General features: G+C 41.9%; 2 long non-coding RNA genes across 2 annotated transcripts in view; both read right to left on the reverse strand.

Moving 5' to 3' along the window:
• Nucleotides 1-24,520, reverse strand: part of LOC140497258 (uncharacterized) — a 269,059-nt gene that overhangs the window by 74,079 nt on the left and 170,460 nt on the right. The gene's annotated exons all lie outside the window — the stretch shown is intronic.
• On the reverse strand, nucleotides 797-2,265 carry LOC140497261 (uncharacterized). The gene is made up of 3 exons (XR_011964590.1): nucleotides 2,205-2,265; nucleotides 1,758-1,815; nucleotides 797-881 (listed from the first exon to the last, which is right to left on the reverse strand). It is a non-coding gene; the product is annotated as an uncharacterized lncRNA (long non-coding RNA).

Consider the following 24,520-nt stretch of genomic DNA (forward strand, 5'->3'; position numbering starts at 1 on the left):
GAGAAAGGGAGGGAAAGGGAGTTAGGAAGACTCATTAGAAGGCCATTGCAGCAGTCCAACAATCAAGTCAGTTTAATTCAACAAATATTTCCTCAGCACCTACTACGTACAAGGTAATGTGCCAGGTGCTGAGTATAGAAAAACAAAGCAGACTCTGACTTTAAGGAGCTGACTTTCCATCTGGCAGAGGAAGCAGATAGGGGTAAGGAGAGGAGAGTATGACATAATGTACACACAATTAAGCATTATGCAAAATTAATTGATAAGGAGGAGAGGACCAACCACTAGGGATGTCACAGAAAGCATCACTGAAGAGGCTGCACCTGAGTTGATTCTTGAAGGACAAGAGATGGAAATGAAAAAATATGAGGAGAGAAGTAGAGATAAAAAGAGAGGCAGCATGAAATAGTGGAAAGGGAGCTGGACTTGGGAGTCAAGGAGACCTGAGTTCAAATCCTACATAAGCTATATTAACTGTGGGACTCTAACCTCTATGGATTCCTGCTTACTTATTTTTAAAACAAGACAACTGGACTCCAAGACCTTCAAGGTTCCCTGTAGCTTTAACCCTATGATCCTATGACCCTATGAGTATATTCTAGGCATAAGATGAGATGGCAGGTCTAATATTCTATTTTCTAAAGACCTTTCCTGCACTGATATACTATATTCTAAAATCCCTTCCAGTTCTCAAAGTCTGTTTCTATTAATTCTCTTGATGTGGTTCTGGATTAGGCTAGCCCAGTGTCCCTTCCCGACAAAGTACTGACCTGCCTGAAGATAAGGTTGGACCCAGTTAGAGAATCTCCTTTCTCTCTGATACCTTAGGCCAGTCCATTCAATCCATTTGCTCCCTGGATATCGATTCTTTCTTCCCCCTACTGCCATGAAAAATGATTTGTGAGGTGTTCTCTCCCTGTTTAAACTTCGGAAGATATTGTTCAAGGACTCGCTGTGATGTTTCTCTAACTGACAGCTTTATTGGGCAATAGCCGCTGATGTTATATGTGTACTCAGATAGTCAGGCCTTTTATACTGTGTGTGTTCCCATAAAAATGATTGGTTTTAAGTTGTTATTCTAATATTGCTGTGATTGTAACACTGGAGCCTACAGTCTCCAAAGTCGATGTGTATCGAAGGCTGATGAATAGAAGCAAGGTGGTTCCATCAAGTTCTCTGCTACTGGGGCGTGGAGCTAGCAAACCGCCTTGTTGGCCATGAAATGGTCCCATAGTGGCAAGGGGGGAGCCCAGCCCCTATTGTTTTTATTTTATTATAAAGATTACAATTAATAAGTGATAACTTCATAAATAATAACATTGGTCCCAGTAGACAAAAACACAAAGCCAGCATATCCTGGCAGAGAGAGAAAGAGAGAGAGAGAGAGAGAGAGAGAAAGAGAGAGAGAGAGAGAGATGGACTGACACGAAGAGGAAAGGAAAGGGAAGAGATGAGAAAGGAGAGAAGGAAAGGGGAAGGAAGGAAGGAAGGAAGGAAGGAAGGAAGGAAGGAAGGAAGGAAGGAAGGAAGGAAGGAAGGAAAGAAGGGAGGAAGGGAGGGAGGGAGGAAGGAAGGAAGGAAGGGAGGGAGGGAGGGAGGGAGGGAGGGAGGGAGGGAGGAAGGGAGGAAGGAAGGAAGGAAGGAAGGAAGGAAGGAAGGAAGGAAGGAAGGAAGGAAGGGAGGGAGGGAGGAAGGGAGGGAGGAAAGGAGGGAGAAATAGAAATAGGAAAAGGTAGAAAGATCGGAGCACTTCCTACCTTCCTCCTTAGCTGTATTTGTTCTCAGATGGAAGACCAGTTTTTGAAAGTTTCAGCACTAGAACCGGGAATGAAAGTTATTCACATCAGATGTCTTTACACTCCAACCCTCCTCTTCACCCATCATTTTCACACTTATTAACTAATCATCCCAGCTCAGCCCATAAATGATGGTATGACCTTGCACAAGTCACTCCCTTCATCATCACTTTTACACTTATTAACCATCCCAGCTCAAACCCTAAATGATGGTGTGACCTTACACAAATCACTCCCTTCATCTATAAAATGAAGTGGTTGGACCCAGGATCTCCACTTTCAACTAGGCCAATTGTGTTAAAGGGATACTTTTTCCTAGAAGATTCATTAACCATGATATTCCTACATAACTAAATGGAAGTACTAGGATTTTATTGATGTTTATTAAGGATTGCAAAGAACACTTACTGCTTTTTCTCTTCTTGTGCCTCTGGGGACAAAGCACTGTAGAGAAACCTGGTTAAAAATAGTAATACACATTTAAGATCATAGACATAGATCTGGAGGTGACCTCGGAGTCATCTAATCCAATTCTCTAATTTTACATTTCTCAAAAAATTGAGGAACAAGGAGATTGACTTGTCCAAAGTCACAGAGCTGATATATAGTGCTTTACAGTTCAGAAATCCCTTTTCTCACACAATAGCCTGTGAGAGAAGAAAGGCGGATATCATTATCTCCATTTTACTGATGAGAAACTGAGGCTCAAAACTTATATGGGTCATACTGTTATTCAGTGGGACTTGAATACTGGTCCTAGATTCTCAGATCTAGCCCTTGAAGGAAACTTTAAGATGGTGAAGCACATACCCCATCTCCATTTTTAAAATTGGAGAAACTGAGGCCCAGAGAAATGAATTTGCTCAAGAATACACAATTTGCTCAAGAATGGCAGGATGAGAATGCAAACTCACATCTCTTGATTCCAAATCTATTGTCCTTTCCATCAGCCATGACATTTTCTCATTTGTGTGGCTGTAGCTCCAAGTCTGCTCCCTCTTTCTGCCACTTTCTTCCACCACCCCTGCCCCCTCTATCTGCCCTTTCATGACTAGGCAGGAACGATTTTGCTTCCCAGGCTAGATTTCTTGGTGTAGACAGAGCCTGAGAGCATTAAGGGAGAGTAACAAGGAAAGTGCTAATTAGGTTTCAGGGATGAACAGATGCTCAGGCCATTTAGGAGGCTCTGTGGCTAAGTGGTATCCTGGGGCCGGGTGCGGTTTCCCATTCATTTGATTAGAAGGTATGGTTGGAACATGGGGGCTTAGGTGCTAACACAATTAGTCGCTCCAACATCATCAGGTCACCAGCAGAGAGGGGAAAAGGAAAACAATTACTGTGATCTAGCTGTAAACATATCACCGTTACTTCCCAGGCAATATTCCCTCAGAATTCAGACTCAGCCAGAGAGAGGTTTTGCCCAGCAGCACCACAATCTGTGAGATGTCACTAGCGCACTTGGGATCAAGGAAAGGAAGGCCAGAAATGCCCCAGAGGGCAGGGGGGTTAGGAAACACACAGGATTAACATCATAAATAACGGTTCCTAGGTTGTTAGAACTGTAAGGCACCTTAGAATGTAGAACTACTGAGTTGAAAGGGAATTTAGAATACAGAATAAGTCAGGCAGGCAGACGTTAAAATACAGAACTATAGTCCCTAAAGCCTCTTCATATCTGCGCCCCTAGAAAGGTACCCCAAGTTCAAGAAGCTCTGGAGATCAGCACCCACTCAGTTCACTAATTAATGGGATTATTTTTACTAATTCAACAATAAACATTTAGGAAGCACCCATGTGCTTTGTTCTAGAGCTCTGGAGTTACAAAGACAAAATGGAAAAAAAATCCCTGCCCTAAGTAGCTCACATTATCCAGGTAGAAAACAACATATGTATCTACACACCTTGCAAACTAAGGCAGTGGGGTAAAACAGAACTAAGCCACCAGAAAGGACAGATTAGTTCAGAACAAAAGATGTTTAATTAACAGCGAAGTAAGCAGTCAGTGAGATCTCACATCAACCCCACCCCACTGTCCTAGGGGTTATCCCTCCACCACCACGAAGGGTAATTACACACTTGCTGAAAACACAGGGAACCAGGGACCATGGAAGAAAGTAGATGTAGGATGCAGCCCAGCACATGACCTGTCCAGAGGTCATCATCTCAATGAAGGGAAAGAAAGGAACTCCTGAGATCCCAAGTTCATGAAGAGTCCAGTAAGATTTAGAACTGGGAAGGATCTTGGCGAACATCTTGGCCACACCCCTCAGCAGGAAGAACCTTGACTCTATAGACAGGGGACCTGGGTTGAAATCTCAGGCAGCAAGGCCATGCATCAGATAGACTGTTGGACCTAGAGTCAGGAAGTCTGAGTCACGTAGCTGTATGACCCCAGGCAAATGACCTTGCCTATTTGCCTCAGTTTTCTCATCTATAAAATAGGGTCAATAATAGCCTTACCTCCTGAGGATATCATAAGAATCAAATAAGATAATAATTGTAAAGTATTTAGTACCTGGCAAGTACCTGGCAAATAGTAGGGACTATATAAACATTAGCTATTATTGTTATTAATATCTCATCTGAAGTTTACTATCTGTGTGGCCTTGGATAACTCACCTGAGCAGCTCAGGCCTCAGTTTCCTCATCTATAACATTAGAAGGTTGCCCTAGAAGGCTTCTGAAGTCTCTTCCAGCTCTAGTTCTATAATCATGTATTACTACTCCTATTATTGATAAACTTATTGTTTAATTTTTCAATATTTACTTCCCCAAATAAATTGAAAGCTTAATTAAGCCAATAACCAGTGTATTGTTATTTAAAATAATCAATTCATAAATATTTTCTATTTACCACAGCAGGGATTTTTAAACTGTTTCATAATATTAAGGGTACATACAGAAGGTTGTTGGTAAATGTTTAACAAGTGGCTCTCTGGACACATTTTTAAGTTAAATCTGCATTATTAGCATTTTCCCTATAACATTCTTAAATCTTGGCAATTAATAAAATAATAATCAAACCTTAATTTGTAGCATTTGCTTATTTCCAAGCTGTAAATGCTCATGCTGAAAATTTACCAATCAGCTCTCTTGAGCCAGGGAGAGCCAGGATGAGGTGCCTCCAGCACACCCCTGCGTACCAGGAGCTGTGCTAAGGACCTATGAGCTATTTCCCAAGTAAAAATTAGACTTCAGGTATTTACACAAAATTTAAGCACAGGGGGATCAAAGGACATCACTTCAAAAATAATTTTTTTTCTCTTCTACCACTGTTCTTACTTGTAAAATGAGGGAATTGGACTAGATGGCCTCCTCTAAGTTCCTTTTGAACTCTAAATCTATGATCCTCTGACCCCCATCTGGCCCCTCCTGGAGAGTGGCATCATCTGGTGAGATTTGCCCTAACTGCTGCCAGAGATCAGAGTCCTGGTGAGAAGCTCAATCATTCCTGCAGCAAGTCAACAAGCCCTTAGGTAATTCTTCCTATGTGCCAGGCACTGAGCTCTGTGTGGATGGTGTAAAAAAAAAGACAAAAACAACCCCTGATCTCAAGGAGCTTATGATCTAATGGGAAAGACAAAATGCAACCTATGTACAAACAAGATCTATACAAGAGAAACTGGAGACGATCTCAGAGAGAAGGCATTAGCATTAAGTGGAAACAAGGTAGGTTTCTTGCAGAAGGAGGGATTTTAGCTGAGACCTGAAGGAAGCCAGGAAAACCAGAAGACAGAGACAAGGAGGGAGAGCATTCCAGGAATGGAGGACAGACATTGCAATAGCCCAGACATGAAGAGACGATGGCCTGCCCTGGGGTGGTGGCAGTGTCTTTGGAGAGAAGGGGCATGTACCAGGGATGTGCCAAAGCCAGAATTAACAAGACTTAGCAGCATATTGAATACAGAGTGTGACAAAAACTAAGGAGTCGAGGGTGACAACTAGGTTGTGAGCTGAGGGACTTGGAGGATGGTAGGGCCTTCAACATTAATAGGGAGGTTAGAAAGAAGGGTGGAAAGTGGGAAGAGATAATGAGCTTGTTTTGGAGATGTTTCCAGGTAACAATGTCTTGCAGGCAGTGAATGGTTCTCCGTTGCCCCTTGACAATATCAGGAGCAGTCCAAGAATGTCACCTCTGGCTATGTGAGGAAAAGGTAGGAGAAGCACAGGTCCAAGGTCAAAGGTGAGTCAATCAGTTGAGTCATGGCCAAAGGATAAGGGAAATGTGATTCTGAGTCAATCAGAGAACATCCAGTGACCAGGGGAATGACCAAGAGTGAAGGAAGCCAAGACACAGCCTATATCTGATCACCTGAGTATTGGGAAGATGCTATCTGCTTCCCCCTGAGAGAGACAAATGAAGATGTATCCTTTCATGGCCTGACAGCCAAGGAGTCACAGTCCACTTGGAGGGGAAAGAGGACAGCAGTGAGTCATTGACATCCTTCTAGTTACTTCTCCACCAGGAATTTTCTGATGACCCATCAATCCTTTTTTTTTTTTTATTTAACTTTTAACATTTATTTTCACAACATTTTGGGTTACAAATTTTCTCCCCTTTTCTCCCCTCCGCCCCCCAAACCCCAGCATTCTAATTGCCCCTGTGACCAATCTGCTCTCTCTTCTATCCTCCCTCTCTGCCCTTGTCTCCGTCTTCTCTTTTGTCCTGTAGGGCCAGATAGCTTTCTTGACCCCTTAACCTGTATTTCTTATTTCCCAGTGGTAAGAACATTACATTTGATCCTAACACTTTGAGTTCCAACTTCTTTAGCTCCCTCCCTCCCCACCCCTTCCCTTTGGAAGGCAAGCAATTCAATATAGGCCAAATCTGTGTAGTTTTGCAAAAGATTTCCATACTAGTTGTGTTGTATAGGACTAATTATATTTCCCTCCATCCTATCCTGACCCCCATTACTTCTATTCTCTTATGATCCTTTCCCTCCCCATGAGTGTCGACCTCGGATTGCATTCTCCTCCCCATGCCCTCCCCTCCATCCTCCCCCCCACCCTGCTTGTGCCCCTGTCCCCCACTCTCCTGTATTATGAGATAGGTTTTCCTATACAAATGAGTGTGCATTTTATTCTTTCCTTTAGTGGAATGTGATGAGAGTAGACCTCATGTTTTTCTCTTGCCTCCCCTCTTTATCCCTCCACTAATAAGTCTTTTGCTTGCCTCTTTTATGAGAGATAATTTGCCCCATTCAACTTCTCCCTTTCTCCTCCCAATATTTCTCTCTCACTGCTTGATTTCATTTTTTTTTAAGATATGATCCCATCCTCTTCAATTTACTCTGTGCACTCTGTCTCTATGTATGTGTGTGTGTGCATGTGTGTGTGTGTGTACTCCCACCCAGTACTCAGATACTGAAATGTTTCAAGAGTTACAAATATTGTCTTTCCATGTAGGAATGTAAACAGTTCAACTTTAGTAAGTCCCTTATGACTTCTCTTTGCTGTTCACCTTTCCATGGTTCTCTTCATTCTTGTGTTAAAAAGTCAAATTTTCTTTTCAGCTCTGGTTTTTTCATCAAGAAAATTTGAAAATCCTCTATTTCATTGAAAGACCATTTTTTCTCCTGTAGTATTATATTCAGTTTTGCTGGGTAGGTGATTCTTGGTTTTAGTCCTAGTTCCTTTGACTTCTGGAATATCCTATTCCATTCCCTTCGATCCCTTAATGTAGAGGGTGCTAGATCTTGTGTTATCCTGATTGTATTTCCACAATACTTGAATTGTTTCTTTCTAGCTGCTTGCAATATTTTCTCTTTCACCTGGGAGTTTTGGAATTTGGCCACAATGTTCCTAGGAGTTTCTCTTTTTGGATCTCTTTCATGCGGTGTTCTGCGGATTCCTTGAATATTTATTTTGCCCTCTGGTTCTAGAATCTCAGGGCAGTTTTCCTTGATAATTTCATGGAAGATGATGTCTAGGCTCTTCTCTTGATCATGGTTTTCAGGTAGTCCCAGAATTTTTACATTGTCTCTCCTGATTTTATTTTCCAAGTCAGTTGCTTTTCCAATAAGATATTTCACATTATCTTCCATTTTTCGAATCTTCACGCTATGTTCTGTGATATCTGTCTTTCTCATAAAGTCCTTAGCGTCCATCTGTACCATTCCAGTTTTGAAAGATCTATTTTCTTCAGTGAGCTTTTGAATCTCCTTTTCCATTTGGCTAATTCTGCTTTTGAAAGCATTCTTCTCCTCATTGGCCTTTTGAACCTCTTTTGCCAATTGAGTTAGGCTAGTTTTCAAGGTGTTAATTTCTTCAACATTTTTTTGGTTCTCCTTTAGCAGGGAGCTGATCTGCCTTTCATGCTTCTCTTTCATCCCTCTCATTTCTCTTCCCAGTTTTTCCTCCACCTCTCCAACTTGACTTTCAAAATTCTTTTTGAGTTCTTCCATGGCCTGAGCCCATTGGGTGGGCTGGGACACAGAATCCTCGATTTCTGTGTCTTTGCCTGATGGTAAGCATTGTTCTTCCTCGTCAGAAAGGAAGGGAGGAGGTGTCTTTTCTCCAAGAAAGTACCCTTCAATAGTTTTATTTCTTTTCCCTTTTCTGGGCATTCTCCCCAGCCAGTGGCTTGACCTCTGAATATTCTCCTCACACCCACCTCGCCTCCTGGTCCTCCCAGCCAGCGTTTGGGGACTGAGATTCAAATGTTGCTTCCCGCCTTAGGGCTTTTGGCGGGGGCAGGGCTGCTATTCAGTGTGAGAATTAAGTTCAGATGGTCAGGTGGGGGCAGGGCCGCCTCTCAGGCCCAGTTCCCTCAGGGGGTTTATGCACAGACCTTCCACAATGGATCCAGGCTCCCGCCCGCTTGGGGAGCCCCTGTCTGCAGCCGCCTCTCAGCTTCTATCTCCCGGGGGGGCCCCGAGCCATGGGGGCACCCCACTCCCCTCTCGACCCGCCAAAGAGACTCTCTCACCGACCCTCGTCACCTGTGGGTGGGGGGGCTTGTGCGGCCGCTGGAGATCCCATCCCTAAAGCCTGCTCAGATCTGTACCTCTCGGAGCCGCGGCCGCTGCAGGTCCGGGCTGGGCTCCGTGTCTGCAGCGCGACGGACCTTTTGCGAGAGGTTTGCAGGTCCCTCTGTGGGTGGAGGGACCCTCGTGGCTGCAGGATATCTCGTCCCCGTAGCCTGTTCGGATCTTTTCCTCACGGTGTCGCGGCCGCTGCAGGGCTGCACTCAGCTCCCAGTCCCGACGCCCAGTCCACAGCGCCAAGGACCCCCCACGAGAGGTTTGCAGGTCTCTCCAGAACAGAAATCTCCCTCGCTCCAATATTCCGTGGCGTCTGGGTGCAGAATTCACCGTGGATTGGTCCCCTCTAGCCGTTCTGTGGGTTGTGGGTTCGGAGCTATGTGTATGTGCGTCTTTCTACTCCGCCATCTTCCCCATCAATCCTTTTAACAGATGTGTGACTTTGAGAAAATCATTTTCCTATCTGGGTCTCATTTGTCTCTTTTGCAAAGTGAGGAGACTGTAACTAGGGTCTATTTCAGTTCTGACAGTGTATGATTCTAGGAAGGAACACAGGATAATCTAGGTTGGAAATAGTGCTGAGTCAACCACTAACAGTATGAACCACTCAACCCTGGTTCAGTGCTGAAGATTTGTGTGCCTGAGGCTACTTGTTGGTTATTTTGATCCTGCTTGATGTAGGGCAGCTGTATCCCACCGAGGCTTTTGTGGGTCCACCACATAGCCATGACCTCATGCTCTAGGCTTTCCTTTTTCCAATAATGGCCCCATCAAAACATATTGATGTTTCTCTTAGGACTTCACTCCTTGCCCAACCTAACTTGATCACTTCTAAGGTCTCACCCACTTCTAAAATCTCTAACTCTGACTTATTTGAGCCAATGGTTAAGAATATCAGATAACATTTGTAATTTGATGGAGGTTTCCCAAGAAATGAAGAACATTTGGGATGAGGGAAGCTTTTAGCAGTACTCTGAAATGACTGACAAATATATTCCACCTGCCCAGTTTTTCCATCAGTTTCACCTTCTCATCTGGCCCACTCCTCCATGAATTCTACTTTCTCCTCCATTCTCCTTCTCCACCTTCTCCATGTCCTCAATCAATTTCACCTCCTCTCCCCACATCTATCATCTATTAAGAGAGAGCATGGTACCATTAATGGGAAGAGTGATGAATTTGGAGTCAGAAGACCTGGGTTTATATCCCACTTTTGCTACTAACTACCTTTTTGAGCAAGACACTTAACATCTCTAAGCCTTAGTTTTTTCATTCATAAAAATGAGGAGCATAGATTAGATTGCTTCCGAAGTCACTTCCAGTTCTAAATCCATGATCCCATTGTTCCTTGCCACTCCATTATGGCTTTCTAAGATCACGAAACCTGGATTTGTGTTACCTTATGACCATGTCATTCTATCCAGAAGAATCTCTATCTCAAGGAAGGTCCTCAGTACATTGAAAGGATCATAGATTTAGAAAGTGTAGAGGCTATGCAGTGCAGTCTCCTCATTTCAAAAATGACAGAGAAAAAGGCTTGAACAGGCTATAACGTGCATTGTTAGCGGTGCTTACATCAATAAGAACAAAAATCACTGGATATATAGTAGCTGTCGCTAGCCCCTAAGAACAGTAAGTTTTCTGGGCCATATAGTTTGAATTCCATTTTAACCAAGGAACCACAAAATCATGAGAATCTCAGAGTTGGGAGGAGCCTCCAAGGCCACCTAATCCACCCCAAACCAGAACAACAATCCTGTCTACAACATACCCAAGAAATCAGCTTTCAACCTCAAATCCTTACCCTTTTGAAGGAGTTCACTGCATTTTTGGATGACTTCAAGGGTTAAGAAGGTTTTCCTTTTTTCCCTTACATCTGCCTCACTGTAGACTTTAACATCCTGGTTCTACACTCCCAGAAGAACAAACTCAATACTCTTCTATACATCAGCCCTTCATCTTTGAAGACAATCACCACGTTTCCTTCCCCCACCCCCACCCCACCTCAGTCATCATTTCCTTAAACCAATTTTCATATGGCATATTTAAAGACCTTTCTCTATTCTGGTTCTCCTCCTCTAGATACTCTCCAGCTTATTAGATTCAAGTCTAAGAAACAGTAGAGCCTCATGAATTAAATACTGGATTTTACATCCAGAAGAACTGGGATCAATCTTGCCTCTAACACTTATTGGCTAACCTCCATAAGCTTCAGTGTCCTTACCTTGAAAACAGAGAAAATAATGCCCATAGGCCCTACCTCACAGGGTTGTTATGAGATAATGTACTATGTAAAATGCTTCACAAAACTTAAAGCACTGTAAAAACGTCATTATTCCTAAAATGTGGCACCAGAACTGAAGGCAATATTCTAGATGTGGTCTGACCAGGCCAGAGTACATAAAGACTCCCTAATCCTGGACACTGCCTCTCAATACAGTTTAAATTTATATGAACTCTTCTGATTGCTGTTATCATACTGTTTTCCTATATTGAGTTTGTAGTCCATTAAAATCCCCAATTTTTAAGACTAACTGCTGTCTAGACATGTCACCTTATCTTGTACTACTGGATTTGATTTTTAAACCAATTATAAGGTTTTCTATTTGTCCCTACTAAACTTCATCTTAATATAGTTTGCCCAGTGTTCTAACCAATAAAGAGCTTTTAGGATGTGGAATCTGTCAACCCAAATACTAGGCCTTCTTCCCAGCTTTGTGTCACCTGCAAATCTGGTAAACGTGCCATCTATGCCTTTATCCACATCATTTATAAAAATGTTTTTATATAGAATATAAAACTTTTTATAAAGTCATTTATAAAAACAGCACAAGGCCAAGCACACATCTCTGGGAAACTCTACCCTCGACTTCCTTCCAAGCCAAGGCCTGACCATTAATAGCCTACTTCTGGGGTCCTGCCTTTAAAGAGTTACAGTTCCACCCAAGTATCCTTTCCTCTAGCCTGCATTTCTCAGTTTTCTCCTCAAGAACAGCCTGCAAGGCTATGAAATGCTTTGCTAAAATCTAGGCAAGCTATAAATACAACATTGTCCTAATCTGCCAATCCAGAAAGGGAGTTTAAAAAAAAGAAAGTAAAGGTTAGTCTAACACGGCTATTCATGGCTTCCTATTCAGAACTCTCTCCTAGTCATGCCCATGTTGCTCACACGAGCTTCTCCTCCCACACTCCTTCCCCAAATGTCACTCAAATGTGAGCCCAGATGTGTCCCCCCTGGAGCTGTTCACTTTCATTATAAAATTGTTGGCACATATGCAAAACAGATACACGGGGATTTGGTCGGCAGGGCATTCGCAGCAAGAAGGATTAGGAAAGGCTTCATGAAGAACATGGCTGTTCTATAGCTGACTTGAAGAAAGCAAAGGCTCCTGAGAGGCAGAAATGAGGATCTAGTGCACTCCAGGTTTGTGGGACAGCCAGTCCAGACACAGAAATGGGATATGGAGCACCATATATGAAGAATAGTAAGAAGACCAGTTTAACCACACAAACCACCCCACTCACTTAACACAGGAGGAAACAAGAGCCCAGAGAGGTTAAATGATTTGTCCATGGTCACATAGATAAGTGAAAGAGTCAGGACTTGAACTCAGGTCTTCTGACTCCAAATCTAGAGCTTTTTATACTGTACCAGACGCTTCATCCAAATTCCACTAAGTAAACTTGTCTGCTAAGCTAATAATAGGTTTCTACCTCCTTGAATGTTGTAGCCCACTTTATTCCCTGGTTGCCCCAACCTAGTCCCTGGAGGCAGGATGATCCCATTGCTCTCTGAGGGAGGCTCCTCTCTGTTTGGTTGTTAGTGAATTCCACTGAGTAACCTCAATGACCCTTCTTGTCTCCTCCTGTACTTCTTAAGATATAATGTTTGAAAAACATCAAAAAATGAACCAGACATTTACAAAGATAAAAACTAGCAAGGTTATTTCTAAATACTGCAGAAGGGCCTATGCTTGGATGTGAGTCAGCTGTTGCCCAAACCTCCAGCCTATTCATCCCATGCTGTTTGGTTCCCAGTTTCTGCCACTTTTCCTACAAGTTTTTTCATCCCTTATCTCCATCACACTCTTTCTTCTGCCTCCCTATTATCTCTCTTTGCCTCAGCTCTTCTGCCCCATAAGTTCCTCCTCTTCTTTGGTTCTACCTCCCCATTTACTCCATTGCCCATGTGTTCCAATTCCTTCTTGCTCTACTTCCCTAAATTCTACTTTCCTATCTCTCTACTTTCCCCCCTAATCCTACCTCCCACATATTTTGCCTTCCATCTATTCTATTTCCTCATTTATTCTACTTTTTCCTCTGTTCCACCTCCCGATCTATCCTTGCCCTGTTTCCCCATTTGCAATATTTTTGATTGACTCTAATTTGCTCATATCCCCCAAACCAATCTACTCCACTTCTCCTCTGTTCTACCTCCTGTCACTCTGCCTCCAACATACTTCCTTTGTCATCCGTCACATCTTCCATCTATTCCATGTCCCCATTTCCCACTTCCATCAATTCTGCATCCTATTCCATAAGAGCTAACATCTACTCAAACCTTTAAGGTTTACAAAGTGTTTTACCTATGTTAACTCATGCTATCTCATTTGGTCCTAACAATAATCTTTTGAGGTAGGTTCTATGATTCCCAATTTTCAGATAAGAGAAAGTGAGGCTAACAGAAGTTTTAGTGTCTGATGTAGGGTATAAACTCAAGTCTTTGTGACTCCAAGTCCTGAACTCTATCCACAATATCACCTATATATTCTGCTCCCCCATCTACTCCTCTAACCTACTCAATTGATCCATTTAGTATACTTTCCTATCTACTCTACCTCTCTTGTATGTCATCATCTATTCTTTCTCTTCAATATCTCCACCTCTTGTTAACTCTCAACTTTTATTTTGCTTTTTTTTTCTTTTTTAGTGAAAATAATCTTTGGTCTAGGAAGAATAAAACAAAAATCTATTGACAAGAAATGGAAGACTAACGTAAGTGATTAGATGGTCGGTCAGCATCTACTTCCCTCCATGACATTATCACTAGTCATGGACAAACTATATTGCAGACTAAGAACTCACAGGTATAAATGGTGAGCTGATTTTTTGAAAGGTGCTGGAAAGTGGGAGAGGCACCACAAGCAGAGAAAAGGATAAATGTCCTAATTGTTTTTAAAAAAAAAAAAAAAAGAAGAGGAGAGAGATCATGCAATCTTCAACTGTGTGAAAGACCATTATGTTTGAGAGATTAGATTTGTCCTCATTGCCTGTCCTCTCCCAGATGGGACTGTTCTGCAGGTGGTCATACCAGGTAGCTCCCCCTGCCTGCCCTCTGCTCATCACCAGGAATGTCAAACACATAGTCAAGATATCAGTCACCTGCTTCCTCTTTGTCACAAATCAATTCCTGCTGCTCAATAGAACAAAGCTGTTTCCTGTCTGAAGGATGACAGTCCAGGAGTTTTGTCCTTCAGCCTCTGCCCATCCTTCCCAGGGGTTCTTGCCCAGAGCTGGCTGGCACTAAAAAGAGGTAAATAAGCTCAACAAGAGATGGAAACCCTCCTAGGACAATAATCTTTGTTGGTTCCACCAAAGACAAAACATAATTGATCAACAGCCTGAAATTACTGTGTCAACAGTTTTCATTTTGCCGAATACCTTAATCTGTTATGTTGACAGAAAAACAGCCTGTGGAGTATTTCAAGCCCATTTGGCCGACACAATTAATTTCTCCAAAATTAAATCGTCCTTTCCTAATTGTCCATACGGTAGCACAGGCAGAAGGGAAAGGGGATAAAATGGAAAGGCTATTAACTTTCTAGCAAAGCCAGTGGTGGAGTGTTATCAAAATACAAGCACAGCCATCTGATGACTGAATTAAAAGGCGGTCCATATGACTACCAAAGTGTCTTAGCCCTCTATACATCTTCCAGAGCATCTTACACTAAACAGTATCACAACATAGCCTTAGGTGATACAGTCTCAGGGGCAAAGAAGGCCCATTGACTGTATTTCCACAAACTGTAGAATTCTGAGACTAACAAGAATCTCAAGAGGGTCATTTAGTCTAGCACCCTGTTCCCATGTGCATGACCATGCTGAAATATCATGCATGTGCACATCATAGGGTGAATATGGCATCTGACCATCTGGTGCCCTGCCCAGAGACAGGTAGAACAGTTCCCTCAGAAGATACATATTTTCTTCATGTTTGTGGGGTGGTTTGTTTGGGGTGTGGGGTCTATATTTTCACTGGTATGAGGAACTCCTGGCAAGGAAACTTACTCTACCAGTGGAGGTCTGCACCATCTCTGCTACTTAGTCTTAGAGAGATGACTGAATTAATAAGCTAAACACTCCTGACTCCTCAAGTCTCTAGGATCCTATGGCTTTATGACTGTAGGCTTCTTTCATTTCTAAAATTTTAAGATTCTTTGATGATGGCGTATGAGTGACAAGGCTAGGGATGAACACAATGATGATGAAGAGGGGTTGAAAGACAAAGTCATTTAACCAGATTTTCCAAAAACTCAATGACCACAGGATGGACCTGAGATGACATAATGCTATGGTTGGAAGGGAACTTGGAGATAATCTAGCCCAATCCCTTCATGTGACAGATGAAAAAGTTGAGGTACAGATGGTGTACGATGAGTTTTCCAAGCTTATACTGAAGGTTAATAGTAGAACTGGTTTCAAAAACCAGGGCTATTGACTCCCAGGCCTGCACTGCTCCACTTCCCTAAATGTCTCACCATTTTTATTATTTGAGAATGTCTTAGTAAAATAATACCCACAATGTCACATTGTCACATAAGTCATTATACTTGGTCTTGGGTCAAAAGTGAGGAGCTAAGCTGTTTGTTCAACTTACACTGTAGGTTCCCCAACCTTCCTCTCCCTCCCCTTCACCTCTCTTCTTCATTTCTCTCTATGTCTCTCTCACCTCTTCTCCTCCTTCTTAACTCTCTGTTTCTCTTTCTGTCTCTCTTTCCCCCCTCCAGCACCCCCCCCCCCACTAACCCTTAAAACGTTTGAACAACAAGCAGCTTCTTGGAGTCTCTCTCCAACAAAGGATTCCTCATCTAGGATCCAGAGTAACTGCTTCCCCTTTTCAACAAAACCCTCATGCTTTCTGTTATTTACTCAGAGTTTGTTTGGCATATGTGGCTTAAATATCAGCATTTCCCAGTGGGGCCATCCTTACGGAGCCAACTCATTTATTCATTAATTTGCTTTCCATATTTCTATGCTTCCCAGGCAAGGCAAATCGATATTGTGGTCCCTGATTCATCTTCATTCCCACCGCATCTCAGGCCCTATCTCTGGTGCCTGTCATCAGAGTTCCTTGTAATGGGATCTGGGATGCTGACAAATGGGATCCTTCATTACAGCTGCACTATGCTACCAGATTAAATCATTAATATCTGCATCGGTCCTTTTTATGAGGATGTTCCATGCTCCCAACTCTCTGCTGCAGCTGCAGTAAGTACATTGTTAGTTGTTCAACCAAGACTTTTTTCGGAGTTACAGATGAGTTTCTGAGAAGAAAGGGCATAAAAGTCTGAGGGCTCAGTTGCCAACTCTGTTATTTATTCCCTGCATGACCTTGGGCCAGTCACTTAACATCTCTTGGCCTGAGTTTCCACATCTATGAAATGAAGGGGTAGGAGTCGATGGCCTTGAAGGTCTCTTTCAGACCTTTCATCACTTCGTCCCATCATAGGTGCTCTGGTGCCAGCCCCAACAGATTCTGGAGAGCTGATTGGTAAAGTGTCAGTATGAGCATTTACACCTCAGAAATCGGCAAAAGCCACAAATCAAAGTTTGATTTATTGCTTTGTTGGCTATTCATATTTAAGAAAGTGATGGAGAAAATGTTAACAATGCAGATTAAACATTAAAGAGTGTTTTTAAACATTTACCACCACACCATTGCCTCTGGGTCTCAGTTTCTTTATCTGTAAAATAAGGGAGTTGGAATAGTTAACCTAAAGTTACGGTCCTTCCTTATGACCTAAGTCCAGAATCACAGAGGAAGTCTCCTATCTTTCCATCTGTAGGAAACATATTCTATTTCCCATTAAATTAGTATTGATGAGGGTACAGAGAGAAAACCAAGAGTTTTTCTGGAGATCAGATTATTCAGTTGGGGAGTAACTGGATAACTCAACAATGAATCAGGACTAGAACTGAACAGGAGCAGATCAAGCTGGATCAAATTTGGGAAACAGTGCAGCACTTTAAGAATGCCAAGTTGCTTGTTACCATGAAAGTCCATCTTGTAATAGCATCATCATTATCCTGCATGGTGGGTTATGTGAATTGTAGAATACCACAAACAGGATAAACGAATTCAGGAGAGAGATAACCTAAAGTGTAATGGAAAAATGCATAATGAATATAAGAAGGCTGCACCATGTTCTGGGCAGGTAGGTGGTACAGTGGATAGGGTGTTGGGACTGGAGTCAGGAAGACTTATCTTACTGAGTTCAAATCTGGTCTCAGTCACTTACTAGTTGTGTGACCCTGGACGAGGCATTCAACCCTGTTTGTCTCAGTTTCCTCATCTATAAAATGATCTGGAGAAGAAAATAGCAAACCATTCCAGTATCTTTGCAAAGAAAACCCCAAATAAAGTCATGAAGAGTCAGACACAACTGAAATGACTGAACAACAAAGGCCCATGTTAGCAACAATGACTTGCATAATAGAAGTGGCATAAAAGACACTGAGGACACATGTGACCAGAAAAGGTGAGACACTTATGTCACTAGAATGAAGGTTAACGATGGGATACAATTGTCTATTGGTGTTCTGGAGGTATTCAAAGAATCAGAGTGCCATCTCCAGAACATTTATAGAAGAATACAGAAAAGAATTATCCAGAATGAGAGGTTGTAATCTCCATCAGTGAAAGGAGTACCTGCATTGATGACAATGAGATCAATGTATGAACAACTCAAAATGCACTTAGACTAAAGGGAAGTTTCAAGATAGTCAAGGAGAGTTGAAAAAGCCAGCATAATGTCACAGAAAGAATTGAACCCAATAACCCAGTGCTCAATAAGCCTGAGTACATAATTACCTAGGAAAGAACTCTTTATTTCATAAGATCTACTGGGAAAACTGGAAAGCAATCCGGCAGAAATTATACTTAGACAAACATCTTATACCATACATCACAATAAATTCAGAATGGATATGTGACCTGAGTACTACAGATCATACCATGAAAAAAATTAGAAGAGAAGCAGATGATTTATCTTTTACAGTTATTGAAAGGGGATGAATTCTTAGCCAATCAAGGGATAGAGGCAATTTCAAAAGCTAAAATAAACAATTTTGACTACATGAAATTGAAGGCTTTTACGCAAATAAAAAGCATAAGAAAGTGGTCAAGTTGAAAAAAATATCTGTATCAAATAACTCTGATAAGGGTTTGGTATATGATATTTAGATGACTAATAAAACATGAGAGCAAAAGCCATTCCCATTAAAGTGGTCAGAAGTTATGAACAAACACTTCTCTAACAAATAATTACAAACTATTAACAACCAAATGAAACAATGCTTCAAATTGATATTAGTAATAATATACATTCAAATAAAAACAACTCTGAGGTTTCATCTCACACCAAGCTAATCAGGAAAGATGCCAAACGATAGCAATAGTGAATGATGGGGGGGCTATAAAAGGATAGATATACTAATGCTTTTTTGGTGGAGCTGTGAACTGGTATAATGGTTCTGAAAAACAATTTGAAATTATGTAAATAAAGTAGCTAAAATGGCTATCATTTTTGACCCAGAAATTCCATTGATAGGAATATATCTCAAAAAAGTGAATGCCAAAAAGAAAGGTTCACTATACACAAAAACATTTATAACAGCACTTATTGTGGTAGCAAAGAACTAGAAAGGAAGTAGAAATCATCAAATAGGGAATGACTAAACAAAATGTGAATCATTAATGTAAAGGAATATTACCATGTCCTAAGAAAGTAAAATGATGATGAACACAAAGAAACATTGAAAGACTTACATGAAATGATGCAAAATGAAGAAAGCAGAGTCAGGAAGACAAGGTATATGACTACAACAATGTAAATACAAATCCCAAATGAATGTGAAATTGGAGAGAACAAGCATGGCCCCAATGCAAAGACAGAAGGCAGCTACCAGTGGGTCCCCCTTGACTTGAGCCACCTGTCTAGTCACTTAGACAACCCATGTGGATCTACAAATTTTAAAAGGGCAGACATGCTCAATATATCCATCTTTTCATCTGATTCTTATAACAGTCCCATTAAGTGATCAGACCAGTAATTATTGTACTCATATTAGAGATAAAGGAATTGACCCTATGGGAGTCAGAGAGGTAAAAGAAGTAATTTCCTCTGGGTCACATAATTCTCTGGTAGGGAAAGTAGAGTTTTTAGTCAAATCCAGATCTTCTCATTCCAAGCCCAATGCCCTCTCCACCCCAACATGACTTGCAACACTGCACCATATAATTTGCAATAATAAGAGCTAACATTCATATAGTGCTTTTCATGCACCAGGCACTGTGCTAAGTGCTTTACAATTATTATCTCATCTGATCTTCATGACAACTCTGGGAGGTAGGTATTATTACTATCTTCATTTTGCAGATGAGGAAACTGAGACGAACAGGTTAAGTGACACAGCTAGTTAAGTGTCTGAGGCCACATTTGAACTCAGGCCTTCCTGACTCCGGGCCCAGAGCTCTGCCCACTGTACCACCTTGCTGCCCCAACACTTCCAACTAAGACCAAATGGACAGTCTCCTACAATGGCAAGGTACAAAGAGGCCCTATAACTATCTATTTACAACATGCTTAAGCAACAACTCTCATCTCCTCTGCTTGTAGGCTTGAAGACCCTAAAATACCCTAAGCTGCTATTCTCCCTGCCTCACCTCCATTTGGGTAGGGGCACCCCGGGAAATGAATTGGCCATTTATGCTTCATCATGTTCTTTGCCAGACCACCAGCTCCTCGAGGCCTCCCTTCCTGGGGTACTTGGATTCAGGAGGGTAAGAATGCCTGAGCACTATTGGACAGCCTTCCTCTGATCCCCTACTCTCATCTCCCCACTAGAAACCTCCCATCAGCCTTTCCCAGCCAGGGGCTCAAACTCATGTGATGGCCCCTTCCTCTCACATGGTTAATGGAGACCTCCATTCTAATTCTTGTTCTGCCATCAAGCTGGGTGGCTTTGTGAAAGTTATTTCTTCCATTTCTTAATTTCTTCCTCTGGAGACTGAGCAAGGCTGGACTAGGCAATCTTTGAGGTTCCTTCAAGGTCTATATCTATGCTCTTTTGATTACAAAATAAAATCCCAAATGTGGTCATGAGGAGTCTGAAGTGGCTAAAACAATTGAAAAAGAACAAACTTATTCTGTATATATTTATGGCAGGGTAGTATAATAGATGGAGAGATGGCCTCAGAGCTAAGAAGATCTAGGTTTGAGTTTCATTTCAGAAACACAGTGTGGCCCTGGGCAAGTCATTTAATCTCTCAGTGTCCTAGGTAATTTTCAAAGACCTTTAAGTTGAAGAGAAGATGCCAATTTGTATTGGTAGAGGAAACTGCCTCATTCAGGAGTTCCCTATATCAGTGAAATCATCAATTCAATTCCTGTCCCTCTATTTATCCTGTACATAATTATTTTTGTAACTGTTGTCTGCCTGCAACGGAATATAAGCTCCCGGAGATTGTTTCATTTTTATAGATCTGTATCCTCTCTGCCCAGCATGGTGTCAGGCACATAGTAGGTGTTCCATAAATGCTTCATCTGACTGACTAGTTCTCATAGCTACTGAAATAAAGACAGCAATTTTACTCAAATATAGCATGCCCCTCTGAGACGCACATCTTCAAGGCAGACTAGGGAGGACTAACTTAAGGAGATGCTACAAAATGAACGAATACCGATCTAAGCCTGTCACATCAAACCCCATTGCAATGAAACATCCCAGGCTAAGAAATTCCTAACAATTAGAGCTGCCTAGGAATGGCATGTGGGGAGAGCCCTGTCACTGGAAGCGTTCACATTGAGACTGGATGACTAACTGTCAGGTGGAGGGGATTTAGCCAGCAGTCAGGGAGGTGCTCTAGGGTGGGAGTTTTAATCTTTTTAGGTTATGGAATCCTTGAGCAAGCTGGTGTGGGCAATGGTTCCCTTCTCAGTGTAACATTTTTAAATGAATAAAAGAATTCTAAAATAAAAAGGATTGTAAAAGAAACTGAATATATTGAAATGCAGCTATCAAGATATGTTTAAAAAAAAAAAAAGTTCCCTGACCCCAGGGTGAGAAAAGCTGGGAACTGATCACTAGATAATCTCTTATTACAGTAAAATTTTAGGATGCAATAATTCTCTGAACACAAGGACTTCAAAGACGTTGGACCTACGCTTCTTCATGTGGGTTCCATACATAGATTTCTGGAGATGTGCAAATTTGGATGAGAAAAAAATTACATTTTTATTTTCACTTTTTGTTTTTTTAAAAATGCTCTGAGAAGTTCATAGGCTTCATCAGAGTGCCAAAGGGGCCCATGATACACATACACTAAAAGGTTAAGGCTCCCTGCCTTCAGAGATGGATTAGAGTCAGAAAAACTAGGTCTGAAGCCCCACTCCACTACTTTGTAACTGTAAGCCTTTGGACAAGTCACTTCCCGTTCTGCTCATCTATTTATCTATAAGACAAGGGAGTGAGATGAGATGATCTCTACAGTCCCCTCAGGTTCTAAGTCCTATGATCTTTTGATGTGAATAGCCCTGTTCTAGCAAGATGCACTTGGTAGCTCCTGCCTGGATGGGAAGGTGAAGGACACACTATTTTAGGAATGGCATGTAGGGAGAGGTCATGGTCTCCTTCTTCTAGCTCCTCGCAGCTCCTAAGACTAAGAAGGAAAATGCTGAGGGGTGTGTGTGTGTGTGTGTGTGTGTGTGTGTGTGTGTGTGTGTGTGTGTGTGTGTGTGTGTGTGTGTGTGTGTGTGCTGCACATGTTATCTATGTCTGTGCCCTCACCTGTGGGAGAGATTTGGGAAAATGTGAGTTCTGACAGTTAATAACACCTTATAAGGCAAATTGCTTCTGTCTCTCTGCACTCAGCACAAAGAAAAGTAGAACAGAAAAAAGCAAACACCCTGCATTTTGTGGATGGTAAGGAGAACATTCAGTCAGGAGATGTGGCAGTTACCAAAATTCAAGTGTCACACTGTATGGGTGGGAGGTGACAGAGGTTGCCATCCAGCTGGACAGGTGAGCAGGCAAGGAACTGAGTTTTGGTGTTAGTCAATAGGGTTAAATACTCCATCCCCGTGCCCCTACAGTATGTAACTGATATGGATGGGTCAATGAGTCTAGCTAGCAAGGCAGGTATGCAGCTCTAAGGTGAATCTGGGACAGACTTCACCACTGTCTAGTTCTCTCAAGGGTGAGACCTGGGTACAGACTCCAGAACTGCAAGCCCCCAGAAACAATGCAAAGGACAGACACCACTCATGCTCCTGGCCACCTTTCCGCCTCCTATTCTCCCTTCTTCCTGGACATGGCTACCTTCTACTTCTTCCTCACACAATGCTCTATCTCCTTTCTCTGGGCTTTGGCTATCCCCCCATGGCCCTAGAATGCTCTCCACCACTACCATGACCTCTTATGTTCTATAGCTCCCTTCAAAACTGCAGTCAGTTGACACCTTCTGTGGGAGACATTCTCTGCTTCTCTACTGTCCAGCCCTCCTCCAGTCTCTGGACCTCTATTAAGAATCTAGGCAATGCACAGAAAGTGGATGAGTACTGGACATGGAGTCAGGGAAATCTGAATTGAAATATGACCTCAGACACTAACTAGCTTGTGTGACCTGGGTAAGTCATTTAGCCTGTATTTGCCTCAGTTTCCTCAGCTAGGAAATGGAAATACTAAGAACACCTACCTTGCAGGGTTATTGTTGTGAGGATCAAGTGAGATAGTAGTCATAAAGCACTTACCTACAGTGTCTGGCACATAGAAGATGGTATATAAATATTCATTCCTTTCCTTCCCCCTTCCCCCAGGAGTTTGGGATACAAAGAAAAAAGAAAACAGACCCAGGTCCTAAAGGAACTTATATTCTCTTGGAAGGAGAGTCAACTACTCATAAAAAAAAACTCTAAGGTTTGATTCCAGCTCTGCTATTATGCAGTAAGTCTGTGGGCAAATCATTTAAACTCTTTGAGACTCAATTATCAGATGTATAAAATGGGGATCCCCATTAAAACCCCACTCAGATACCTCATCAGGGCATGAGTGTTCTCAAAGGCTACCATAATAGAAAACAAGCTCAGGCAGGTCCTCCTAAGCTAAGATAGGCTTTAAATATGAGTGAACAATAGACTTCACCTGGAGACCAACCTAGATCACTTGGGAGAGACTCCAATAGACTAGAAATAAAAAGTTTTTTGCATAAGGATCATCTATTAAGGTATGGGAAGGGCTGCAATCTACATCAATGAAGGAAGAATTTATATTAATGAACTCAAAAGTTCTAGAAATATGGAATTAAATGACTTTGTTCCCATGGAGCAACATAATGGGAAAAGCATGAAGAAACATATTCATGTCAGGCATGTCTCTCCGAGATTCCATACAAGGCAATCATGTCCTTCTCTTGCTCAAGTTACCTGAATATTAATTGGTCCCCATATTTCTTTAACCTGCCAAAGACTCCACAATAGTTACCAGGCTAATAACAAGAGGAACTACTCTTTTTCCCTCCTTAAATCATCCCCACTTAAATCATACCACCCCACATGACCATCAATTGTTGCAAAACAGCCCACCAGTAGCCAGACCTATATTTTCCTTGGTGATAACAATGAATGATTTGATCACTACTCATTCCACTACTATCTTTGCCCATTATGCTGGTGCTGTGTTAATCACCAGCATATGGTAACTCTCCCCCAATGGGAAAATAACAGCATTCCTCTTTTGCACACTGACCTGAATGAAAATAAGTCCATACTTCAATGGATGGAGTGTTTTTTTGTTATTAATGTTCATGACCCCCTTTGAGGTTTACTTCTCAAAGATACTGGAGTGGTTTGCCATTTCCTTCTCCGGTTCATTTTACAGATAGGGAAACTGAGGCAAACAAGGTTAAACAACTTGTCCAGGATCACACAGCTAGTGTCTGAGGCCATATTTGAATGCAGGGAGATGAGGCTTCCTGACTCCAAGCCTAGCATTCTAGCCACCTTTGCCCCACAGTATTTTATGGTCAGGTATACTGCAACACAGAAAAACACCCATCACTGGTCACACCTGCAGAATGAGAGTATTCTCTGGTTGACACTGTGAACCAGAAAAGAAATGATCTCTTGCTCCATTATTGAAAATCCTTTTGAAAAGAATCAGTTGAAAGGAAGTATACCAAATATATAAAAATGTAAAACTGGGATTCTAATCTCAGTTCTACCACTAGCTACACATGTGACCTTGGACAAGACAGTTAATCTTTGGAACAGAGTTTTCATAGACTTGTAGATGATCAGAGTTGGAAGAAATTAATCTATTTTAACTGTTTGAATCAGGGAACTAAGGCTCAGAAAGGTAAAATGCCTCATCAAAGGTCACATACCTGGTTATTTACAGAGCTAGAATTAGAACCCTCTGCTCAAGTCTGAGTTCTTTTCTCTTTCCACTATGACTTTTATGGCA

The sequence above is a fragment of the Notamacropus eugenii genome, chromosome 1 (genome assembly GCF_028372415.1).
Source record: "Notamacropus eugenii isolate mMacEug1 chromosome 1, mMacEug1.pri_v2, whole genome shotgun sequence".
In the NCBI taxonomy this organism is placed as follows: Eukaryota; Metazoa; Chordata; class Mammalia; order Diprotodontia; family Macropodidae; genus Notamacropus; species Notamacropus eugenii.